Genomic DNA, 24,751 nt, shown 5'->3' with positions numbered 1-24,751 from the left:
CATTAAAGATGGGTGTTGACTTTTGAAAGCGGGGAGAACCCCAAAACCCAATCACATTTTACTCTTTCTTTGCGGCGTATCTAGACAGCTGATGGCTGTCGAATCTTATTATAATGTATCCTAGTTTTCTTTAGGCTATGCTTTCTTACTTGTTTTGCTCAGTGTCAGAAAACGAAATCAGACTTAAAGCTTTGGTAATATTGATAATAGGTCTACATAGGTAACCATTTACAGTTTTTATTTAGGCCTGCTTTAGAGGTTAAATTATATTTTGAAAATAATTGTATATTTAAAAAAATATTTAAATAATGGTAGCCTACACAAGTTTTAAACACTGAGCATATGACTATTTACACAAAATCCACAGTGAACTAAATTCCGTTCTTATGTCAAATTATTAGGATATATTTATTATTATCAGTAGAGGTGATCACACACATATATAGGTCTAATAGCCTAATGATAATAAACACTGACGCAATTACTAAATTTTATTAAACATAAAAAATAACCAGAATGGTGTATATAAAAATAAATGTAGCCTAGTTATAGACTATGGATCGAATGAAGCAATTTCTGTTACGGATATTTCTTAATTTTCATATCGTGATCATTAAAAATCAGAGATTCATGTGCACAATTAGGAACTAATTTAACACGACAAAAATTGAGACATGTTGAAACTCGCCCAAATCATCTTTTTATTAGCATAACATTTTAACTCTCGTAAAACATTATAAAACGACTGTGGATTTTAAAAATCGAATTAAATAGGCTGCTATAAATATAGCTAAATAATTAGCAATTGGCGTTTTTAAATTTAAAATTATTATTCACTTGATTATTCATAATATGTATTCGATAGATAGAAATAGCGACGAAGAGACAGCAGCGGAGGCGCGTGATGCACGTGACCAGGACGCGTTGATCTGCGTGAGCGCGGACCATCGACTATATACATATAGCTCTAGCTAACACTGGTCACATACTTTATTTATTTATTTTTACTGTCTTTATTTCCTCCCTGCCATAATATATTTTTTCTTTGATCTCCTACTTGTGTGTTTAGTTTAGACTTCTGTTTGGGGTCCTCATGTACCTCCATACCAACACCTTTTGGCCTGTTTATTTGTGCATTTATTTATCTCTTTATTTATATGTTAAAAAGAGAGAGAAATTAATTTGGTAAATAAATAAGATTTAATTAATTAATTAATTAAATGCAATTAAATAAAATATAATAATAATAATAAAATAAAATGATAATTAAGAAAGGGGATCCTAGCCCCGACAAAATAAATAACTATTAGAAGCCCAGCAATATTGTGCCTTTGTAATCATGATGAAGTTCCCACAAATGCTGTCAAAATTCGTATTGTTTTAAACAGTTTGGAATTCTTTCAAATCAGCCACACACACAGACACACACACACACACACACACACACACACACACACACACACACACACACACACACACACAAGAAATCTGTTTTTCAAGATTTAGGTTATAATCCATATAAAAGAAAGCATGTATTTTAGGTTTAAGGCACTGATCTATAGAATATGTCATATATAGATCAGTGGTTTAATGTCATTTTTTTTCAAGTACAAATGTCATGTAGTCATGAGTTTACGAAATAATAGTATAGGCCAAAAGAGTATTGTAAGGGTTTGTGCACACGTATTGAAGTGTTAAAAAAATCTCGTTGAAATCATAAAGTTAAGTTTAATTGTTGCTTTAAATACCTTAAATCAGCGATGCAGTGACTGCAGTGGTAAAAGTCACTTGTTTTTTTTACGAGTTTGGTAAATAAAATCAAGCTAAAAGTATATCGAGTAGAATTGACATTAATTGTTGTTAAAAGTTAAATGGATGGGAACAAATGTTTGAAATTGTTTGAAAAAGTGTACAGTATAACTTATACTGTCACTGATTGTGTTTTCTCAGAAGCACAGATATTTTACAGATGTTGACTTAAAGCCCTGCCAGGAGCCAGAAGGACTGTGATGGGTTTGTCAGATCGCCATCTAGTGGACAAATGGAAATCTACACTGTCAACTTGAAAAAGCATTTGTGCTCAATGTAAATTATATATATATATATATATATATATATATATATATATATATATATATATATATAAGAAGATATATAAACAGTTGCTGATATTCACTGACTTATATAGTATGGGAAAAATGAAAAAGGTGTTCAACAGAAGATAGAAACTCATACAGGTGATGGTGCAAATGATGACAGAATTCTCTATCGCTTTCAACCTAAGGCCTGGGATCATTGCTCATCTTGTTTAGCCACTCAACCCGGTCAGGCTGGTCTGTTGTCTGGGTTTAGAAGTTAAGCCAGGCAAGGCTGGGAAATCAAACAAGCTTAACCAGGATGTGAGACCATCTAAAACCAGCACAGGACCAGAAAACCAGCATCTCCTTGCAGCATCCTTTTCCCCCAGACATATCATTGATGTATTTTTAACCATTGTAGAAATCCATTATTAATGGCATCATGTTTCCTTCATGCAATTATAGAGAGGGGTCATAAAACACACACACACACGTCACGTCACTGCATCTTCACATCCTCAGGAAATGTGTTTCTGAGAGAGTAGTGGGTGTTAATAGATTTCAGATCGCTTGCAGCTGCTCACAAAGTGCTTCAAAGTGAAGAAGCGCTGGATGAAAGAATGCCCCTTCATTTGTCCCAGCCCTCTTCATGGGATAGAGACACGCAACACTGTGGGCTCGTCCCAAAATACAGTCCTCCACAAGGTCACAGCTGCACGCTAATTTCCTCAAGGACTTAACCTTGAGAAGATTTGTCCACATATTTCTCATTTTTTACCATGAAAAAACTGACCTTGTTTCCTCTGTACTGAGTAGTTTACTAACATGATGAAAGACAAACTTATGCATAAATGACATAAAGCTGTAGGTATTCTATTCTCAGACAAACAAATGCTTTCATGTCATTTTCAAGCATCTTAATCAAACAGATCTGTATATATGGTCAATTATTATGTTATGCTTTTACATGGTTGAGTCTTGTCACTTTTCACCTGATATTTTTCTACCTCTCATTGGCACTTTACTAAGCACCAACCAGTTTTATACAGAGAAAAAAAACTGTTAAGGTGTAATTATGCCTCTTATTTATTTATTAATTTAACATTTAAAAGGAAAATTTTCTAGCCATGTACATTCACTCTGTGTCATATGATGCCAAATAATTAAATTCAAATCACAATATAATTAAAATCAGTTTGTTAAAATAAAAATTAAAAAATCATTGGGTTCTAAACTAAAATAAAATACATTTCAACTCATATATAGGTGATAATATGTAAACTATTGGCCATAATATAACATTATTAACTATATTAGGTTTTAAAAATAACAAGACATATTCATTATGGGGTATTTCACCATCTCACATTATATTTTTCAGGGGCTCATATCATCAAAACTGGCATTTTGGCTGGATCCCCCATTATATTATATTATATTATATTATATTATATTATATTATATTATATTATATTATATTATATTATATTATATTATATTATATTTTTAAAATATAAATTATAAATGTGTTGTCCCAGTAAACAACATGTATATGTGTAAATGGTTGGAGAATCTTTGAATAAACATTACAAAATATATTAGGCTCATTAATTAAAAGAGATATTCATTATTATGAATTTCATAGGCTAAGGCTGATGTCACATAAAATAGGCATTTTTGCCTTATTCCTCATTATATGGCTATATTACATAGTTTTATTATTATTATTATTATTATTATTATTATTATTATTAATAATAAGAGACTTTTAAAATCATTAAAAAATCTTGTTGATCCTGAATATTCCAATGCTACTGTATTATATTATATGATATTGTATGATTATAGTGTTAAACATATTTAAAATCTAAAATTATTTAATGTAAACATATTGTTTTTGTTAAAAAAAACATTCTGTTCTACTGTACAGGTGTATATGGTTGAAGGATCTTCAAAATAAAAGTATCTGTTAAAGTTAGTCAAACTCACTTTATGGTGTGCATCATCTAAAGGTGAGCTTTAAGACAGATACGAGATATTGATCAAAACATCCAGCTGACTCTATAAATCAAAGAATTATGAGGGGGTCATAATTGGTCATCTGTAATTGGGCATAAGTGGCATCTGGGAAATAGAGGCAATGTGGAATTTTTATTTTTTTTTACATTTACATCAATGAGCCAGTTGGCATATGGTGAGACCTTTGAACTGTTCCTCATATTTCATTTATTGGCAAAGTGTCATGCTTGACATGGGGAAGACTTACTAGTCTGTTCGGAATAGGTTATGGATAAAAGAAAGAGCGAGAGTTCATGTGAAAGAGACTGTATGGTAGTTTTAGACATGGAGAACGGTGGTAATTGGGTGTGCATGAGACAGATGTGTATTTTGTCTGTCTTGTGTGTTTGTATGTTTATGTTTGTGTGGTTGTGACTGCATTTCTGCCAGATAGACAAGCCTCACATCACAGTTCAATCATCCGTAAAAATTCCTTTGTTTTCAGTAGTGGAAGTTAAAATCCATAGTGACCTGAACAGCAGCACAATCATTAAATCTGGTCTCGCTCACATTTTCAGTCAAATCACGCAGCACAGCAAGGGGTTGCTGCATATATAGGAGATGGAGTGAACACACGGAGCGTGATTGGTTGGAAGCTATTTAGCATACGCTCCCTGATTGGCTAAGGAGCTGACATTGATGGATTGGTCCTTTACTGATTGGTTCCTCTAAAAAATGACGTTTTCAAATGCAGGGCAGGGCTAAACTTATGGGGTGTGGCTAATTTAATGTGTGCTGTCAATCACCATGGGCCCTTAAGACACACACACACAAAATCGTTAACCGTTTTTACAACACTTTTGTTTAAACCAAATGTAGGCTACTATATTTATGATTATCAACTCAACTCATTTGCAGAGTATTTCTTGCATACCAATTTCACTTTTAACCCACTAAACAGTTTTTACCACAGTGGAACAAAAGAAAAAAAATACGGAAAAATCTTAATCAGAAAGATTAAACCTAAAAACAAGGATAAAATAAGCTATTTTTCAAGCTATAGCTAATGATTAATAAATCAAATGTTCATGACATTCTGGCATGTTCCTCCAGAATTTTAACTATTCCTAAACAGAATGAAATTAACTATTTTAATCGTCCGTTTCTTGGAAGAACTGAATAGCGTGGTGTATTTTGGAGGCCTGTGTTATTTAACTATAAGGGTTTTTTCCTTAATTATCGTACTAAATTACACCGGTCTGTCAGACGGGCTTAAAATCATATTAAAGTGTGTGTTGGGCTGGATCTCGAGATCTCATGAAATGAATCCATCCATGAAGCCAGGCGCTTCCAAGCAGACCCAAGGCCGTGTGGAAGGCCTGAGCTCATAGAGAGACGGGTCAGGTGTCGCCTGCCAACTCCGCGTCCCACAATCAGGGCGCCCAGAGGAACACATGGTGCGCGGGGCTCCTCGGTACCCTCGCATGCCGCACGCCCCATTTCAAATAAACACCGGGTCCACTTGGCGCGGCGAGACCCGCCATCTGCACAAACAGAGCAGGCGGAAAGTAAACGCCGCTCTCCTAAACAAATAAACCTCCACGCCATTCCCAACGCTCGAGCTCGTCGCGAGACGGGAGCGCGCGAGAGGAGAACATACGATTTATCCTCGCGAAGGGTAAACACGGCGACAGGGCTCTGAATGTTTGGGGAGAGCCGAGGACTGGAGAGCTATCACAGAGCATACAGTCAACGGGAGAGTAATCAACGGAGAGTAGGCGAAGTCGTTTGGAGAAATAAATGATCAAGTTTTCAGGCAGAAAGCCACAGCTGGCTCCACTTCTATTAGTCAAACGTCAAAGTCCAATTTGCTGGTAGATAACAACCATAGTAGCCAAGATATCCACCGAGAGAAATATATATTTTAAACGTTTTCCAAAACAAAACAAAAAAGAGAGAGAAGAAGAAAAGCCGTCAGTGTTGATTAATTTGACAGGTCTGACTTATTTTGTGTATGTGTGTGTGTGTTTATTAGCTGAATAATAAACCAGTTAATTTAGATCTTTATCACTTAAAATTGCTTTATGAAACATATTTTCATATTTTTATTTTTGCTTTAAAGCTTCTGTTTTGTGGGTCCTTATTGAATTCTCAAAATACCATGTTTTTGCAGTTTCTGCTGTATTTGTTAACTTTTGTTGAATAGGCCTAATTTACTATATATAGATTAAAATGATTTCTGAAGGATCACGTGACACTGCATTATAATTTCTGAAATGATGGAAAATGCGGTAGAAACAAATCTGCTTCGAATCTATATTTAGTGGGAAAATTGCTAAATCATGCATATTATAAACCTGTGCTACATTATTATTGGCTGTTTTTTTTACAGTGAGTGTGCATCAACCTTACTTCCAGCAGAGGGCAATACAGCATCAAGAAGCAGTTGGACCAGACAGCCTCCAAAAGAGTTTCTGAGGCCTATTTCAATATTTCTGATCAAACAACCTCATATACACATACACTGTGTGTAGCTGGCCTTGCCTTGCCTTGTGTTACCGGATATCCATAAAACTTCAGGAATCTGAGATATATGAAGGTACAGAGCGGTGATACTTCAGTTACTTTCTTAATTGTTATGTTCATTTTTAAGTATGGTGAAATGTCATGTGACTGGATTACTGAGAGTTTAGAGGTGGTTTCACCTGCTCATATCTTTTATGATATAGATAGATTTTATAATAACATATATATGCGTTCCATGAATTAAAGAGGCTGATCTATTAAGCTACATATAAAAAAATGCATGAAGTAAAAGTATCTCTCTCTCTCTCTCTCTCTCTCTCTCTCTCTCTCTCTCTCTCTCTCTCTCTCTCTCTCTCTCTCTCTCTCTCAAACCCCAGGGAAGAGAATGAGATGATTGGCTTTGCGTTCCGCCATGCAAGAGGCAGGGCTGTCACAGAAAGCTGTCCTTTTAGGGACATAACTGAGGCTGGCAGGATGGAATGAGTGGGCGTGATAGGCTGATTGTGTCAGAGAACGCAAGACTGACAGGAGTGACAGCTCCATTTATCGGCTGCTAGATTCTAGTCAGCAAAAGGGCATTCAGGGCCACTGGCTGGCTCTGCTGGCGGCCTGTGCAGCCGGTGCCTGGTGAGTAAGCATTTAGACAGCAGCCCTCACCGCTGCAATGCATGGGAGAAATACCTCTGTCAACACTGACTGTGATCTTTGACGGTGCCTCTAAAGAGGAAGGTCATACATATGAATGCAATCTCCGTCACACTCTTTTTCACGCACACTCTCGCACATAAACACACACAAAACCAAGCCTGACATAAATTGCACATAATGCCATGTTGTCAAAGTTCCTTGGCACAAAGATTCAGTAGTAAATACCCTCGACTAAAGGTTCAGAGTCCTGACCCTGGAAACATGTCGCTGACATTTTCTCAGCACAGTTTGTTTTGAATGTTGTCTTTGTTGATCGATTATAGCTACAACACATTGACTGTAATATAGTTTCATGTTTGGTGTTTTATATTCTTGATAAATGTAAGGTTTAAGATGATCCTTCAAAAGTAGTGTGGAGGCAAAATGAGGCTTCTATGTCACCCAATGCAGTCACGTGATGTAATTCAAATCAGGACTGTCATTCAGAATTTAAGTGAGAATGCAGTTTAAATTCTAATTTAATTTTTTTATTTGAGTTGAGGGAGCAAACAGAATGCTGAACTGCAATTTGAGTTTTAAATAGCTTAATTGTAAAATAAATGTAATATTTGTCGAGACAAAGTAAACACCATGAAGGCAAACTTTGAGTGATGGCTTGGCGAAGCCTTGTTTTAAAGTTCTGAAAGTTTGACAGCATTATATGCTGACAGAGAAATCAATTTAATTCATGTAATACATATAAAAAGTGTTCATCTGTATATACAATATTGTTCAAAAGTTTGCGGGTTAGTAAGATTTTTCAAAATGTTTTCAATGCTGCATTTCTTAGATCAAAAGTACAAACAGTAATATATTGAAATATTATTACAATGTAAAACAACATGTTGTATATTTAAATATATATAAAAAAAATTATACATGTGCTGCAAAGCTGAATTCTCAGCATCATTACTCCAGTCTTCAGTGTTAAATGATCCTTCATAATTATATTTAGCTGATTTGCTGCTCAGGAAACTTTTCTTATGGTGTGGTCAGTGCAATTAAAATTCCAGCTAATAGATTGACAAAGAGTTAACTCTCAGTTTTGATTCAAATAATAAAATCACCTTGTAAGAGACTATTTTACTTATACTGAAACAGTTTTCAGAAGATGTATTGACATTGCTGTTAGAGTAATATTTATTTAATCTGTTTTGGTTTCTTTTTGTCAATTTCCAGTAATGCATGAAGCCCTGGAGTCATAGTAAACAGCATCTCTAGTACTTCAGGAATTTTATCCAACATGGAGGATGAAGAGATTTCTCCTGGTGAGTTCTGGGAACTCTGTGTATGTGACTTCTGATAAAAAATAATCCTGCAGTTGTAACTTTGGTCAAAAGTCCCCTGTACTTGTTACACTTGGCTAATGAATGTCTATGACAATATTTAACTCACAATTTTGGCTTCTTTGCACACACATAAACATCCACACACAGGCACAGATAGACACACATCAAACAAAAATCATTCTTATATATATGTTTGCATAACCTTTCCATCAAACAAAGGGGAAAGAAAACAAACACCCTCCAAAGGAAATGTCCCTCTAAAGGAAACATGCTCACTTGGTGTTACAGCATGTTTTGATACTAAAATATTAGTGTTTCGTTTTTTTAAGAAACATCGATGTCCAGAGGGTTGAGGACTCAAAACGTAAAAACTGGTGATATTACAAAACTCTCAAAATGAATAGGGACTACGCTTAAGTATTTCATACCAACTGCCATAGTAATAGTCAATATTATATAGGAGTGGTTTCACTCTATCAGTCCAGAACTGAGATGCAGTGTCCTTCAGACTAATAAAAGTAGGCGATTCATGTACTTAGAAAAGGGCCACAGAAAGTACCACCTAATATCCTAAAGCTGTCATGCTCAGAGAATCACTTAATAAGGCACATAATCATAAGAGGCGACCAAGACCTCAGATGACACTAAATCAATTGACAGACGGCAACTCCTCAGGCGGGCCACGGTACCTAAGCTCTGAGTTATGACTTTCGGGGTGCCCTAGGGCTCAATACCAGGCCCGCTCACACTTCTCTCTGTCCCAACTTTACCCTCTGGACTTAATTCATTTTTCCCTTGCTGGATCTGACAGGTTGTGTGTTACTTGGCGCCTCTCAAGTCGCCGGGCCAGCAGTATGATTAAGGGAGATGGAGGAGGATAAATGGAAAAGTACAGGAACGGAATGGAACAGTGTTGACCTAGAGGGAAAAACCTTGCGCTAATTCTTAACATGCCATGTGTATCTGGCAGGGAAAGATTGAAGGTTAAATGTCTCAAGAAACTATAAGTATGTCAGAAGTGTTTATTTGGTTTGTCCAGGTGTATATGGAAACAGTTGTTTGCAAAAGAAATTGACATTATACTGTGCATCCAGAAAAATTTACAGCGCTTGCTTCACTTTTTCCTTATTTTGTTATGTTACATTCTTATTTCATAATGGGTTAAATTCATTATTTTCCTCGAAATTCTACAAACAATACCCCATAATGATAACGTGAAAGAAGTTTGCTTATAAATCTTTGCAAATTTATTATAAGAAACAAAATAAAATCACATTTACATAAGTATTCACAGCCGTTGTTCAATACTTGAAGTACCTTTGGCACCAATTTGGTTTCTCATGGTCTGAGATTCCTTCAGGTGCCTTTTGGCAAACTACAGGCAGGCTGTCATGTGCCTTTTACTGAGGAGTGGCTTCTGTCTGGTCACTCTACCATACAGGCCTAATAGGTAGAGTACTGCAGTGATGGTTGATTTTCTGGAAGGTTCCCCTCCCTCCACAGAGAAACGCAAGAGCTCTGGCCATCGGGTGACCATCAGGTTCTTGGTCACCTCTCTGACTAAGGCCCTTCTCCCCCAATCGCTCAGTTTGGCCGGGCAGCCTGCTCCTGGTGGTTCCAAACTTCTTCCATTTATGGATGAAGTGCTGCAGAAATTTTTCTGTACCCTTCCCCAGAACTGTGGCATGATACAATCCTGTCTCGGAGGTCCACAGCCAATTATCAATGAAATCCACAGTCTCTAAAGTCTATGCCGAAATAGTAAGAGTAATGTGAACTTCTAGATGAATAAATTCAATCTCTGAACTTACTCATAAACTCTCTGCAGGACACCAGCCCTCCATCATATTAGCCTTATGTTAACGCTAAAATTGTGTTGTGAACATCTGCTCAGAACATTACATGCAGAATATTACATTGTTTCTGCTGTTACACAAGTGCTTAGTGTTAAATCATCAATATATAATGATATAGAGACATATTAAATTGCTCATGTCTTTTATATTTGATTCCGAAGCACTGAATCTCTGAATCGGAGCAGCGACTCACAGAGAAAAGAAAGATCTCTTCTTCGTTTCATCGTTACAAAGACCTACGGAAAATGAGAAGTTGTGATTTTCTAGACCTGAAAATAGTTCCCAGCAACTCTGCTTTTGCTGCAACTACACAAACTAGCTGGGGACTATTTTCAGGTGCTGTGTAATATCACTGCGCCTGCTGCACCCATGTTATGGCAAGACAGTTCCTTGATTATTACGCCGGAATGAGAGTATAGTTCCTCGCCATATCGGCCTAGAAAAAAAAACTTCTAATTTTCCGTATTCTTAGTACACAATGTAACTATAGAAGTGGAGTCAAGTTTTAAATAGGAAAAATATAGAAACTCTTTGGTAATTTTTGTCTAATCAGATTCAAACAGTCTAATCAGATTCAATGATCTATGCTAAGCTAAAAGTGCTACCGCTAGACCCAGAGATCGGCTGAATGGATTCAAAAAAAGAGCTGTGTTCCTTTAAAAAAGTTTTGGTTAAATGTTGGGAATATGATTGCACCACAACATATTTATAATGCCTGTGACTGTATCATTTTTACTTTCTGCAGCATATTTTTGGACACAGATAATCTATAGTTGACCTAATTAATGCAGAATATATTCTTTTCAATGAGTGACGCCTGGGGCCCCAATCAACAAGAAAGATCTCAAATGCACTGCATTGCAAAAAGGCCGCAATAGCTGAAGGCATAAGGGCGTTATTCAAAATGCGATTTTAGTGGATGCTTTTGTAATCTTCAGTATATTATTGAATAAAATTGCAAATATTTCAAACAAACTTTTTTTTTCACATTGTCATTATGGGATATTGTTTGTAGAATTTTGAGGGAAATAGTGAATTTAATCCATTTTGGAATAAAAATGTGGAAAAAGTGAAGCACTGTGAATACTTTATGGATGCAGTGTGGTACTGCATAACTGATCTATTTGCTATGGAGGTCTTGCTTAATCATTTCCATAGCTAATGTTGTCTTTGGTGTCAATTCCCATCTGCAGATGATACTGCTAAACGATAAATGGCAATCAGATGTTAGTTGTTTTTGAACAGAGTTGGAGAGCGTTTTCATGCAGTAATCATGAGTAAATGCTGCACAGAGAATTGCTTTCGCCACAAAGAATGCTTAATCCTTGTCACTTCTCTGTCTTTACCAACATGCGTCTCACTGGCAAGCCATTGTTCGGTTTGTGCTCATCTAGACAAGAACATGTTAAACGCCAGTGGAGATTTTCCAGGTTAGCTTCCCACATTCTCCTCACTAATCAAGAGCTGCCTCGCAATAACGATAAATCTCTCATTTTGACGTGCAGCATAAATAAAGCAAACAGGCCTCGGTTTGATTACCCAGACTCCCCGTGAACAGAAGGGCATTTGAGTGGCTCTGCTATTTATCAACCTGGATCTCCCTTCCTCTCAATCTCTCCAGCACTCAAAAACGCCGTCACTGATTGCATTTAATGTCTAACACATGGCCTGGCCAAGCATTCCCACTGCTGCCCGGGGAGGTGTTTGGGCTGATTAAGAGAACTGTTTCTGTGGCCAAAGACTTGGGTTGTGAAACCAAAAGGTTTTGGCAATGCGGCAGAATTTCGGGTGTAGCTCTAGGGATTCGAATGTGGCTGCCTCTGTGGTTAGCGGTCAAGAGTTTCTACCCTTGGAATCTTGCAGAAGCATCCAAATGGGGAAGAAATGGCATATAGCAGAAATTACTTAATTTCCTGAGGAGTGTTCCTCACTTCATTGCCTCATCTCTCTCTCTCTCTCTCTCTCTCTCTCTCTCTCTCTCACTCTTTCTTTTTCTCCTCTTGCTGGTTGCCTTGGGTCACATTTAACCTGGAAGTGCTCTGATTGGGCCGAGGGTCACTTCACGGGCCCCCAAATTGCTTGCACCCATCTGTCACTGTCAGGCCATTATTAGTGCTATTATCATCAAAGTCACAGTATGAATTATAGCACATGCAAAAGCTGCGCCGCTCGGACTTAACGGTGACCTGAGCCAGGATGACAGCGAAAAGGGTTGAGACCTTACCGATGACATCACTCTAATCCCTCAAAGACAGAAACGGCTGATGCTGAACAGAACAGTGTTCTGGGAGAAAGTTTGCAGGTTGCACAGCTTCATGTCATCTTGAAACTCTCCGATTCATGCTAACAGATGACCGTAGGCCAGAAGAAGCAGCATTTGACACGTGGGAAAGTTTACTTATATTTATTAATTTAGCAGCAGGTGCTTTTAGACAAAGAAACATACAAAAGAGGAATGCTATACAACATAGGTGATTCATTCTAATACTGAATAAAGAAGAATATAAAAGAACAATTATAGAGATTATTTTGTTGTTGCTTGTGTGCTTAAAAGGATAGTCCACCCTAACAATTATGAAATTATGTCATCATTTGCTCACCCTCATGCCATTGCAAACCTGTTTGACTGACTTTGTTTTAAAGGAATGTGGGTAATCAAACAGTTTCGTTTCTCATTGACTTCTATTGGTTTTTTTTTTTTTATAGGTTTTTTTTTTTCAATGGGTCAATGGGAGCCGAAACAGTTTGGTCATTCTTCAAAATATAAAAGATGATATTTTGAAGAATGTTGCTAACCCAATGGTGTTGATTCCCATTTACTTTCATTGTTTTTTTTTTGTTGTTGTTGTTTTTTTATCCATTCAATGAAAGTCATGAATGTGTCATTGCCAACATTCTTCAAAATATCTTATTTTATATTCCACAAAAGAAAGAAAATAAGTCATACAGGTTTGGAACCAAATGTGTGAGTAATAGTTAATGTTTTTAGGTAATTTGACCATCAAGATAAGATGTGAAAGTATAAGTCAATGGTTTTGTACTACATCTGATTTTGGATAATGAAATGAAACATAAAGAAACTATACTGCTTGCCTTGCATTCATTTTTAAATTGACATTGACTGTGAAAGCTGGATTTGAATGTTTGCATCTTAAGGTGAAATGCATAATTTCTGCACCACAAAGAAATTGTAAAACTCATATTTTTGCTCAGTTGTGTCTGCATGCACTAAACCATAATAGAAGCAAACATTTAAGCATCCAAATGTAGACAAAATACTAATTTCATTTCCCCCCCATAAAAGACAGATCTAACTCTCAAAAATCTAGTTTTTCCCATCAAAGGCTCACAAAACCCCTGTCCGGCGCTCCTCAACATTCAGTGCTGCCCTGGACACCGAATGGCCTGCAATGTTTTGTACTCATGTGTCAGTTTGTTTTGTCCCTTTGCGACAGATCTTAAGGCAGCACTGTTGTCCTTTTAAATTACGCTTCTCCATATGCATGAGCGGAGGGGGGAGAGAAAACTGGCAACCGAGGAAAGAAGTGCCATGGCGGGGAGTCTAATCAAGTGACAGACTGCTGAGCGGGCTCAAAACACTAGCTGTCCATCAGCGATAGGTGAGTGTGAGAAACATCGCAGTCTACTGACAAATGTTAAGAAGTGCATTTAATATAGATATTATAGAATGTGAGTGTGTGCTCATTTGTATCATCCTTTTTTGCTTGAGTGGCTGGTTCACCTTTTTTGTCCATTTTATCATTTTAGGATGCTCCCAAGGGTTGATGGGAGTAAGGTCAGAGTTCAACTCTGACGCCCCCATATGGTCAATAAAATCCCACTCAGTGCCCAAGCAGGGCCTCTTTTTTTTAAGGCACTTATTTACTCTTCTATTTACAGAGAGGGAAAGATGGAGAAAGAGAGATCAGGAGAGAAGAAAGTTCTTGTCTGTTCTTGATGCATGTGCTCTAAGGACACAGATTTCACTAGGGTTGGGAATCATAAGGGACTTAATGATTTAAGTTCTGATCCTGATTTCACTTAACTAATTCCAGTTTATTCATAATTATTATTTTATTGATTGAGAATATTCCACCTCGACAATAATTTGTCTTATTTCAATTATATTAATATTTATAAATTACATATTATAAGTATTATTAGTATTACCATAAAATATTATATATATATTTTTTTTCATTACATGAAATGTTTTTTAAGTAGCACCTACACAATAATTGGTCATACTAAAATAATAAAAAATAAAAGGTCTTTAAATAATACTAATATGTGTAAATAGTTGATAAGTTTTCCTATATTCTATAAATTAAGTTCTTATGAATATTATTATAATATATTACTATTATATAAAATATCAAGAGATATAAACACATAAAGTATTTCATGCTCTGTTCTCTGTTCTTTTCTGGTTAAAAGGGGAATTATAATACACAGTGTTCTTTATTAGTTAAATGATGCAGATTTGTGCAAATTAAAGTGTACATATTAATTTATATATTAATATATATTTAATTAAATAAAAAAAAAATGTTTTAATTAACTTTGAGACTTTTGCAACCATGTCATGTGGTGATTGGTTAGGGTGCAAATCTTTCCAATTTATATTGCAAAACTATTTAAATAGCAGCAAACATTGCCAGATTTTATTATTATAATTATTATTATTGTTATTATTATTATTTTTTTTTTTTTTTTTGCTGGCTGGCGTCATAATCGGCATAGTTTCTGCTCTCAGACTAAATAGGGAATGGCAGCCTGTGACTCAGAAAAGAGGCTTAATGCAGTATGTGCATTGATATGTTAGGAGAAAGGTGAAAGGCCTTATGGGTAAAGTAAATAAAAGAATGCATATCAATATATCATCAATACTCCACTTTATGCTGGTTCAGAGCCTCTCAAGAGGCTGCAATGTGCAGGGCCGATGTCAATAATCGTTCTGTCTGAGTGAGAAATGGTGGCTCTGCTGTCACATTTGTAGTCTGGACTGTAATAGCATCTGCTGTAATGTAAGACGTCCTTTAGTCAAAGATCTTGATGTTCGGTCTCTGCAGACCAGGAGCGTCACGGTGGATCGAGCAGGTTGAGTGAGTCACTTGTTCACGTACAACAAAGTTCTCAAATGGTCTGAACTGAAATAACTCTGGCCACCAGGATCGTAGCTTTCATGCTTGTTTCATTACCGTCATAAGAGAAGGTGCCAGTTCTCTTTCATCCAGCATGTAAGTGCCTCTTTCTTAGTGTCCGCAACAAAGTAATTCTTTAGTCAGTTCTATTTTTGTCTCCTAACTTAAATGCATGTGACTAAACCACATTTGTAATATTAGCATTAATGTGCCCAGACAGCAGTGAAGCAACGCCTACTCACCTGTCAGTCATCATCCACTACTACACAGGTTTTAAAAGAAATTAACCTTAACCTTATTTAATATAGTGAATATAATTAGTTAATATAGTTAACTAATATAGTTAATATAGAGAATAACTGAGAATTAAGCATTTTATTAGCAGGAGAGACATGATCTGTCTTGTCTGAGCACTTGTGATCGGGTCAAACAAGGTGACATTTAAACTGACCCATATTCACAGTGCATATAACCAGAATACAGATGGTACTGGTGCACATGACACTATTTGATTGACCTTTTGTGATCTCCAGCCTGCTTTAATGAGTTACAGGATCCACTTTGTTCCAGCACAGAGCCGCTTCCCTCCTCCCATCCCTGCAGAGGCCTCTCTTTTACAAGCTCAGGTGCTTCTGGATGCACTTAATGCTCACTGTACGTCACCTGGGAATGCATGGGGTCAAACCCTGCCTGACCTCACTGGTATCTGTGCTCACACAGCCAAAAAAAAGAAAGAACAAGTGGGTAAAAAGTAAAGAAGAAAGACTCTTTACAATGTAGGGGAAATCATTTCACATCTTCAGATTTTTATAGCATTGTGTTTGTTTAATTTTTGAGACAAATGTAAATGTTATCTCTTCATGTATAGGGCTTGTAATTAAGATTTTTCTTCCCCCTTAACTCTATTGTATAATAACAATTCCAATAAATTTATAAAATGCATTTGCTTTATTGTTTTTCTTACAATAATTATGTTACCGGTTGAGCTTGACTTAATGCAGTAAACTCTCCAATATGTGTAAAAATTCAGAAAAATAAAATATTTACCAACCCTCCGAAAGTTTCCACAAGATTACATTTTGTCACAATTTTTATAATGTCGTGTAAAGTTGTTTTTGATAAAAATTAGTTTATAATTAAAAAGGTGTTGTACTAAAACTAATTCAAAATATTTCATTATGTTTGTGACAGTTTTGATTTTATTTAATGATGATGATTATGATGATTTTAACATTCAGACAAGTAGGTCAAAATCCATATTTCCAAAGGGAATAAGACATTTTTTTTTTAAAGCTAGATACATTTAATGCTTGATTAATTTTATGTTAGATAGTAGTTTATCTAACATGTGTCAACACAAAAAAATATGGTATTTTTATATCTCTAATGTTTTAAAAAGGTCGTGGGAGACTGAAGTGTGCTTAATGGGTTGTGCCCATAAACCAAGGCTGCTAAATAAAATAGTAAAATACACAAAATAGTAGATAGGGATCATTACAAATTGCTAGCTATTAGCTAGTCTATATTTAAACTCACTTTCATGTACAGAATAAACATCAGATGCGAGGTTTACATTATTAAAATGACCATATAGCTAGCTATTACTATCATGTCTTTATGACAGCTTATGAGCCGTTTATTATGTATTTTTTGTCAAATTGTTATAGGGTTAAGAATCCACTGTTAAAACATTTAGGGTCCCCTTTCCACACATTTTCCTCGTTTTCAATTGTTTCAATGTGCACTCGTCTTCAGTGTATGTAAACATCAAGGTTTTGTTGCGTATGTGTCATTGTTTTGCAGCAAGAGACGGCGAAGAGGAGAAAATGGAGAGAACTAAATGAAGAGGACATCTCATCTTGAAATGCTGACTATGTTACGCTCAAAACAAAGGTCTGTTCCATTTTATTACTGAATAAATATTGCAATCAGTTGTGTTTTTATCTGATAAGCATTGCTGAAGATTAAAACCTCTGTTCCAATAACAATTCTTAACACTGATAGCTTTTATTTTAAGAAAGTTATATCATTATTATATCTAATAATATAACAGGATATCTGATGCATCTTCAGGTGTCTGCCAATGTGAAGAACCTCAAAACGAACATTTTGAAGTTGCAAACCAAACCAGAACCACTGGTTAGTTATATTTTGATTCATATGTATTTTGCTTGCCTCTCCAACAGGCTTTTGAGGTTGACAAGCCCCTTGGAGATGCAACAAGGGAAGCAGATTTTACTATGGAGGTAATATGGCACTAAATTCCACTTTTTTAATAATCTAACATTTAACTTACTGCATAAACTAAATTAAGCTTCTTACTTCTAAATGCCTTTTGAGAATTTAGAGCCCAAAAGTGATTGCACTTTAATTCATTCAGCTCCAAACACTTGTTTTCCATGCTTAAAATGATCATGGGCATTTTTGGTAAATTACTGATACAAGTTTGAACCCATGTGTCCACTCAGTTTATAATGTGATGTGGATAATCTTCTTCCAGGTGCTTGGAAGCCTCCAATCATGTTCAAGGGCGACAAAGAACAAATCAGAAGCCTTACAGGTAAAGCAGTGGACTTCTGAAATGTGTCCATTCTGGGTTTGGTTTTTTTATTTCACAGCAATGCATTTCAGTTGCCAGGGAAAGATTTACACCAAGCTGACAGCAGATCATTTCATGTTTCAAGATCATTTCAATTTGAGGAAAAGTTCAGTAAGTTCATGAGGAAACTTCACGTCAAAGAAAGATTAGTATGGTGTGCCATGGTACACAACCGGTTACCTCTTGTTGTGAGACAATTTCAGTCTAAATTCATCCTTTTTTTTACCCTTTTTTAACAGCTTGTGGGAAGCTGGCTCAGACACTCAGAGCTGATCGAGAAGAGTGATAGATGGCTGTGTGGCATCCATGAAGCTGCAACTCCCAGCTTTCTCCAAGGGAGCTCGAGAGAAGCAGCCCACCCAGTCACATTTCTCCTCCAAGGCTGCTTCGTGGAAGAACAGCTGAATGTGCAAGTTCAGAGCAGGAGGGGTGTGGTCAGAATGAGGTCACACAAACAATGCCTCTAAGGAATGGAACGCTTCCCGAACAAAAAGTAAGAGTTACATTTTTGATGCCTCTATAATCAGCTCTAGAACGTCTCATTTAGGTGAAATTTAATATACGTTTTTTTATAAAAGTTCTTCATAGAATTTCATGTTTAATTGTTTTGAAATAAAAGTTGTATTTTTTAGCCAGAGTTGCTGTTTTTCGTGACTGTTTCATTGTAGGACTGCAGTTATTTTAATAGTCGATTAATCTGCCGGTTTTTGCTTTGATTAATCAGACTTAATATTCAAAGCTCTCACTCGGACAATGGGAAAAGTGAAGCGATGTTAGCATTGGCTCCCAAAATATTTGACAATAAAGAATACAATATGGAATGGTTATAAAAAAATAATAGTTTAAAATGTTTTTGAAATAAATAAATATACACAACATATTAGAAAAAAAATCTTTACAGAATCCTGTATTAAATTTTTTTTTTTACTTTTTTCTGGGGCTGAAATTAATGACTATTTTATTAACTGATTGATCTGCTTGTTAAAATTTTTTAATTTGTCATTGTCTGTTGAAAGCAGCAAACAACCAAAATTATTTCTATTATAAAACCTAACTAGAGTATGAACAGCTATCTTGATATATATGAATTATGCATGATTTAAAATCACTGTTTGTTTATGTAAAGATATCATTACCTGCATTTATGATTTCAAGTTCAGCTGTGGCTCATTTAAAACTACAATTTGTTGTTTAGCTAATATCTGAATGACTTGCCTGTACAATCTATTAAATATTTAAACGTTAACGATGCCATCTACATTATATTGCTTTCTGTAAGAGCGCATCCTTTTGCAAATGCTTGCATTAAAAGAGCAGTAAAATGAAATTAAATGTATTTTTAGAACGTAGTAATGCATTTTGAACCGAATGAAAGACCTGCCTATTAACATTTATCGTTGATTATTCAATTTGAAAAATGTGTCATTCATTGGTTGTTGAATACATTTTCTTAGCTTATCCACAAAACCTTTTTTGTTTCTTCCTCCAGGTTATCCCTGCTGATCTCCTGGAGCGCTGCAACACAGGGACCACTGCTCAGAAACTCACAAATGACCTGGATTACCAGTGAAACATTCTCCACAGGGACAGTGCAGCGGTTCTTCCCTGGAAAGACTGATTCAGAAATAAAGGGCTACATACGACAGAAGCTTCAAAATGAGGCCAAGAGACTCCGGAAAAAGCCACATCCAGCGGATGATCCATTGGTGGGCTCGTTTGAGAAGTAGAGAGCGATGTTTGAGCCATGAGTGTTGACTTCCATTGGACATCCCCAGTGAACATAGTTAACTGAAGAATTTAAAATCAAATTTAACGACACAAAATTGTGTTATTGACCTTAAAGGGATAGTTCAGAAAAAGTTCTGTCATTTACTTAACTTTCATTTTTGCGGTTCCAAACCCATAGGTACAGGGCCGTCACAAGTGTGGTGAAAGGTGGTGACGATTATAGGGGCCCACGGCCGAGGAGGGGCCCCTGGCGATCTCAACCGTCTGGCTGAGACTAGCCTAAAAAGACGATCAGGACAGTTGACAGGCCACTGCTGCGTGTCGTCACGAAAGCTTATCATTTTCATGTGTTTTTAAGCCTGACCACTTTCCAATTTAAACGTTCAAAAGAGTTTAAACCATTCAAACACAAGACGCGGAAAATCTCAACTGGCGCGCTGTGTTCGGTGCGCACGCATCTCACAGTCTCAGAGCCGCGTCTCACAGACAGCAACACTGAACCGAGCCCTCCTTTGCGAAGCTCTCCTCGAACTTCCTCCTGCACCTGAACGAACAAATACAAAATCGCAGTTTAAACAAACTGAAAAGAATGTGAAAAAGCCCATTTCAGCACCACGGTGTTCTGGTGTTTAGGGCTCACGCAGAGAGAGGCGTCTCAAAACACTTTTTTAACACATAATTTGCCTCTTTTTGCTCTTGTACCGACAAAAACATACAAAATATGTCAAAATAACCGTCTTGGAAAGTACGTATGTTCAAAAAAACTGTCGGTTATGTCTTAAGTGAAAGTAAACAGTTGAGAAAAATATCGGATGTGCATTATATTGGATGCTTCATCGTCTCTTAAAGTGACCGCGCCTAATTTAGCTACTAGCTGCTGTAATGTTAATCCAAGAAAATGAAAGAAAGAATTTTTTTTTTAAGTTTTAATAGTAGGTGCAGGACACTATAATTAATTTAGGTAAGAGAGTATAGCAAAATAAAGCAAGCTGTGACATATTATACCCAAAAAAATCTTCATACATTGGACTACTAGTGAAATTGATAGAGAAAACAAATGGGACCAAAAATTATTCAGACACTTTGACCTCACCATGTTTTGCTTACGTGTTTTTTTTTTCTCCTGAATTGCTAATGCAACCTTTTCACACCACAGACTAAACAAAATGAAGCATTGCTTGGTAATTGTTCAACAAAGTATTGATAGTTGTGCAAATATTGTACTAAGAGTTGTCTGAAGTTTTGGTCGATTGTAATCCATTAAATATCTTTCTATCAAAGTTATCTGACATTATCAAGATGAATTTGTTCTGACAGTTCAACTCTGAGTTCTGGTCATATTTTATTACCATTTTATAAACTAGAGCAAATAAACTGTGATAATGTAAGAAATGTTGAAGGTGTCTGAATACATTTTGGTTTGACTGTTAATTACATTTTTACAGTGAAGACTATGCAGTTATAGTCTTCAATATAAAATATTAAATAAATAAATATAATGAACATATAAATTAAATATAAATTATACGGCCCTGCATAGGCATACAGGTTTGAAACTACATGAGGGCGAGTAAATTATCACAGAATTTTCATTTTTGAGTAAGGCGGCACAGTTAATCTAAATAACACCAAAAAGGCTGCAATTTAATTTAATAAACAGAATTTCAGAGTGAAACACAGCACTGTATTCATTTGTTTTCGGTATCTCAGAGCCGCTCGATTTGCATTAAATCTCTGCTTGTGCTGTGCTTTGGGACTCTTATAACATACATTTGGGAACACAACCATTGCCATGAATTTGTAACGGGATGCCCTGTTAAACAGACTGTTGTCACCAAAAGAGAAGCTTTAAGTGCTCCCTGTGGTTGTCAGCCAAAATAAAAGCTTGGTGGTTTAACATTGTAAGAAGAGGAAAAACACATTCTTAAATATAATTTAAATACTTTGCATAAAATAAGTAAAAATTTAGCAATTAAATACGACAATATTGAGTTATTATAATAGTTTGTTTAATAATAATAACAATAATAATATAATACAAATTTTGGGCCAAATTGTGCCACCCAACAAACCTGGAGCTTTTTCTGTATTTAAAAAAAATTATATTCATTTTTCCCCCCATAAATCGTGCAGCCCTATTTTTGAGTGAACTATCTTTTTAAGATCATATTTGAAAGGTTTTGTCTAGAGTACATGACAAACTATGTGTGTGTGATTTTTAATATGTTCATTACACAAAACTGCGACGTCTTATTGATGTGAAATTGCAAAACGAACCCCAGAGTCACAGTTAGAAGTCGATTGAAAACAGTAATGTGCTTGTAATGTGAATATATTTTCTGTGTGTAATATGAAATGCACACGTGCCTCTTATATCGGACTCCTCACTGTGGCCTTATCAGTCAGGAAACACAGCAGTATAGGTAATTATTTCAAAACCACTGTGATTATATTCATTAAAAAGGACCTGTCTGTCTTGAATGTGTGGCGTCTTTTTTGTCTTAATTGCAGATTCTGTTTGTAGAAGCTCATTGAATCAGCTGCACGAAAACACATACCTTTTTTTACCTTTCCAGACAGATGCGTGCAGGATCCCGAAGGCCAACAGCTGTGTGAGTAAATTACATTACCAGCTGTATCACCGCCCCCTACACCTTTCTGGGGGAAAAAACACATCACCGAACACATGGCACAAAGGACGGCGTGGGAACTGCATATGATACATAATCAATAGGCCTTATCGCACACACACAACCAGAACTGCAGACACAACAGCATTGGGCTAGACCATTATCAGTGATACATGACCCTAATCCATTTATGTGTCAATGGTACAACAGATTGGGGTTCGGGAAAAATAGCGGCATAGCACTGGGGACGATATCTTTACCGATCCAGCCATCTTACAGACTCTGCCTGTACTTCCACTCATCAGATCTGCTAACAGCAAATCAATGGGTGTCTTTTTTTTCCTGCAGGTTCAGACATCCTCATTGTGTGTATGTGTAAATCACTTTGACCTTGCCACCAGGATGGAGGCCTCTCCCAGAATTTTTTCTTTTATCCAATGTGAAGATGTAAACGTTGGGAGGTTGCGAATATTTCAAACGGTGTTACGGCGCAGCCATTTGATCTCTGAAGGCTCCAGTTGATTTACGAATAAGAGAAGTGCTTCAGCTGTATTCGCCAATATTTTCGCTGCGCAGTCAAAGAAAACTTCAAAGTTGAAAGTTGGAGCGTTAAAGAGTCCTCCGGGCTCGCATCCTTCTCTGAAGAGGCCAACGCAAACACGTGCCTCGGCCCACCGCGGGGATCTAGCTGAACCTGGGTTAAAGCAGCAGGGAGGACAACCGAAATTAAACGTTTGCAGAACGCAGGAGAAGCGCCTCCTCCTTTATGCCCATGCGTTTCCCGCAGAGCTGTAATATGTCATCTGGGCAGCCAGTTCGGTGGAGGACACATCCCACAATGCCCTGCAAGGCAGGGTGCCACGGTACCCGTTGCGGCTCACTAACATGCCTCCATGTGCCATCTTAACTTTTCATTTGTCTTCTTCTACCTGTCAAGGGGAGGAAAAATTGTTCGGAGGAAACAATCCTCCCCGAAAGAATCATGATCTATCAGTTGTACTTCTGTGCTGTTAAATCACATTGCACTTTTATTTAATGTTCCACAAGCATTTTAGATGAGCAGGGAAAGTCCAATTCAGTCATCTTAATCCAGGTCATGATATATATATTTTTCTTTCAGAGATTAGACATCGACACATACTTTAAATGTAGATTTTTTGCTTTGCTTTTTGTTTGGATCTTATGTATGTGCAGTATAAGCCCAAAACACTTTTTTATTATTTTGTTTTGTATGTATAATATAATATGCACCACCTTTTTTTGGATCAAATTTTTATCAGATATCATGTATGTATAATAGCTCAAATTACTTTTTTTTTTTCACGTATTTTCTCAAAAAATGTTTTGAATGTATAAGATCAAACCCCCGTTTCTTTTGTTTCCTTTTGATTTTCTTTGTTTTGTTTGGATCTTTTATTATGTGTTATATAAGCCCAAACAGTTTTTTTTTCCCTTACTTGTCTTTGCCAATTTTTTTTTTAACTTGCATTTTTGTAATACAATATCAAACAATCATGCCGTTCTGTTTTGACTTTGTATATGTGCAATAAAAGTCTAAACAGACTTTTGTTTTGTTTTAGCTTTTTGTTGCATTGCTATAGTTTTTGTTTTGTTTGAATCTTTGTGTATATAAGTCCAAACCGCTGTTTGTTTGTTTGTTTTTTCAGTTTGAACTTGCATTTGTGTAAAAAAAAAGACACATCAGTAATACTGTTATTTGTTTTGATCTTATATATATTATATAAGTTCAAACAGCTGTTTTGTTTTTGTTTTGTGTTGCTTTGCTAGACTTGGTTTTGTTTGGATGAATACAAACCCAAACAGCTGTGTTGCATTGTGTTTTTGCTGTTTTGAACATGGACACATTCTTCAATAACTCTTGAGTCTTTGACTCATCTTGGGAATCTTGTTGTTCTGTCTGTCACGGCAGTAGGACAGAAAAAGACCAGCTGTCATGTTTCCAAATCAACAAAGGCTGTTTTTATATGCATTCTCTTGGGCTGAGTGTGATTTTCCACCAGCAAGACTCTGAGAAATCCACTGGTACAGACGCAATGGTCTGAGCACAGTTGACATTCACAGTCATGCGTGTATGAAGAACATGTTTTTGTGGCTGTTGCTTTCTCTGCATGTTCTCCCACTGAGAAGTGTTTGTTCAATTAAAGCGCAGGGGGTGACCATTGGTCCAAACCAAACAGAACACGCATACGGCAGCC

At 36.3% G+C, this 24,751-nt stretch overlaps 4 long non-coding RNA genes across 4 annotated transcripts; all 4 read left to right on the top strand.

The window, feature by feature from the left end:
• Positions 1 to 6,478: 6,478 nt before the first annotated feature.
• On the top strand, positions 6,479 to 15,736 carry LOC132148923 (uncharacterized). Its single transcript, XR_009434982.1, has 5 exons — positions 6,479 to 6,685; positions 6,980 to 7,229; positions 8,469 to 8,557; positions 13,890 to 14,054; positions 15,507 to 15,736. It is a non-coding gene; the product is annotated as an uncharacterized LOC132148923 (long non-coding RNA).
• Positions 15,737 to 17,371: 1,635 nt separating this feature from the next.
• LOC132148544 (uncharacterized) lies at positions 17,372 to 18,111 on the top strand. The gene is made up of 3 exons (XR_009434934.1): positions 17,372 to 17,471; positions 17,765 to 17,824; positions 18,079 to 18,111. It is a non-coding gene; the product is annotated as an uncharacterized LOC132148544 (long non-coding RNA).
• Positions 18,112 to 18,115: 4 nt separating this feature from the next.
• On the top strand, positions 18,116 to 19,735 carry LOC132148543 (uncharacterized). The gene is made up of 3 exons (XR_009434933.1): positions 18,116 to 18,138; positions 18,417 to 18,670; positions 19,667 to 19,735. It is a non-coding gene; the product is annotated as an uncharacterized LOC132148543 (long non-coding RNA).
• A 4-nt stretch (positions 19,736 to 19,739) lies between these two features.
• Positions 19,740 to 21,580, top strand: LOC132148542 (uncharacterized). The gene is made up of 2 exons (XR_009434932.1): positions 19,740 to 20,083; positions 21,446 to 21,580. It is a non-coding gene; the product is annotated as an uncharacterized LOC132148542 (long non-coding RNA).
• The last annotated feature ends 3,171 nt before the right edge of the window (positions 21,581 to 24,751 follow it).

Source organism: Carassius carassius, chromosome 9 (genome assembly GCF_963082965.1).
Source record: "Carassius carassius chromosome 9, fCarCar2.1, whole genome shotgun sequence".
Taxonomy (NCBI): Eukaryota; Metazoa; Chordata; class Actinopteri; order Cypriniformes; family Cyprinidae; genus Carassius; species Carassius carassius.
The sequence above is the reverse complement of the archived record's forward strand: the minus strand, read 5'-3'. Positions and strand labels throughout refer to the sequence as shown.